Source organism: Syngnathus typhle, linkage group LG9, assembly GCF_033458585.1.
Source record: "Syngnathus typhle isolate RoL2023-S1 ecotype Sweden linkage group LG9, RoL_Styp_1.0, whole genome shotgun sequence".
In the NCBI taxonomy this organism is placed as follows: domain Eukaryota; kingdom Metazoa; phylum Chordata; class Actinopteri; order Syngnathiformes; family Syngnathidae; genus Syngnathus; species Syngnathus typhle.
In genome coordinates this window covers 15,594,857-15,596,479 of record NC_083746.1, presented here as the reverse complement: position 1 = coordinate 15,596,479, position 1,623 = coordinate 15,594,857, and the positions used below count along the sequence as shown (strand labels likewise).

General features: G+C 47.9%; 1 pseudogene; it reads left to right on the top strand.

Moving 5' to 3' along the window:
* Positions 1 to 486: 486 nt before the first annotated feature.
* LOC133160276 (U2 spliceosomal RNA) lies at positions 487 to 658 on the top strand (annotated as a pseudogene).
* The last annotated feature ends 965 nt before the right edge of the window (positions 659 to 1,623 follow it).

Below are 1,623 nucleotides of genomic sequence, written 5' to 3'. Positions count from 1 at the left end.
TCTCGCAAAGGCAACAGCAGAAGTCCTACTGATTTGCTGGTATGTCATTTGTCGTGAATTCATACATTGTGTTGGTTTTATTCTTTCAACAAGGTGGTGTTCATGCACTTCTGGATGAGTTCCGCTCTATTCTTCTGGCCCAACTCTTTCGGCGCAGCCGTTAGGTAGATATGATGACCATGGAAAGTTCTTTGTGAATGATCAATCTTTTCCTTTCATGTTCATCGGGACTACACTTTTAATAGGTACCTACACTGTGTATTTGGATAGAGACTGCTGAAAGGGGACACATATATGCCTTGTGAACTACATGCATTGCTGCGGGTGAAGAAGTGTGAACAAATAAGTCAGCAGACAAGTTTGGGGATTTATTAGTGCCCAGAAGAGAAGCACTCTGTTCCGTACTGTAACCTGTTAAGTTTGTTCCCAGTTCTTTACAGTTTACCAGTTCATGACATGTAAGCGAATCCGTCACTCGTATACTCCATCGCTCCTCTGCCTTTTGGCTCAAATCAAGTGTAGTATCTGTTCTTGGGTTTGGGGGATTAAGAGAGCTGACCATAGAAGAGAAAAATGTAACAATAAAAGTGGTGATTTTACCCTTGCTTTTACTAATCAGTTCTGTTTTCATCCCAACAATGAAGGTGATTTTAAAATTGGAATGAGCCATTTTTTACTTCATCTGGAAATCCAAGTTGGAGAGACTGAAGAGGGACACCATGAAGAAAAACAAAAAAAAGGAGGAAAAGGAGTGCCGGACTTAAAGCTCTTCCTCGGAAGCAGATATGTTGCCCTGCACCTGCGAAGCGCGCTCCTTACACCAAATGTCACGTACCGGCGCCACCTGTGACAGGACCACGCCCCCCTATCAGCCGAATCGCCGCCACCTGCCACAGGCTCAGGGACAGCGCTATATCAACGCCGCCAGCGCAGACCCGAGTGTCCGTCTGTCGCATGATATTGCTTCGCTCTCCGGTCCACGATCCGGTCCATGAAGAATCGAAGAAACCGCAGAACAGCTTGTTCTTCCCAGCCTGATCGCCGATCCAGCGCTAGTTCCAGCTACTCCCACCGCAATAAAGTCTATCGCTACGCACTTGGCTGTACTGTCCAATCCCTTACACCAAATGCACCGAAAAGCCAAGCAATAACACGATTCTGGATGGGCTCATACCTCCGGAAACTAAAGCTAAAAACCATCGACCAAAGAATTCCTGTGTCTTTTAACCTGCCACCTTCTTTTTCCTTAATCAAGAAGTTTTTGAAGAACTTTAAATTACATAGAGCAAGAAAATAGTGAAATTTTAACAAATCACAGATCTATGATCTCTGTCCTACAGGAGCGGGAAGCGGTGTGTCCAGTGCGCGGCCTTGCAGTTTGGCGCAACGTCAACCACCCCGCCCTCTCGAAACAAACTTCGGGACCTGTCATGGATGGTGGCCCGTGATGTCCTCCCAGTCAGGTCGGTTATGCACTCTCGGGGCATGTCAGCGCTCTCAACGTGCCCCTGATCTGGCTGTGGCGCCCAGGAGTCAGTGTGGGACCTGCTCTGGTAGTGCAGGGCTGCCGTAGACCTGTGGGCGACCTGCAATTCCCCGCAAGGAAAGCGCTGAATGCAGACC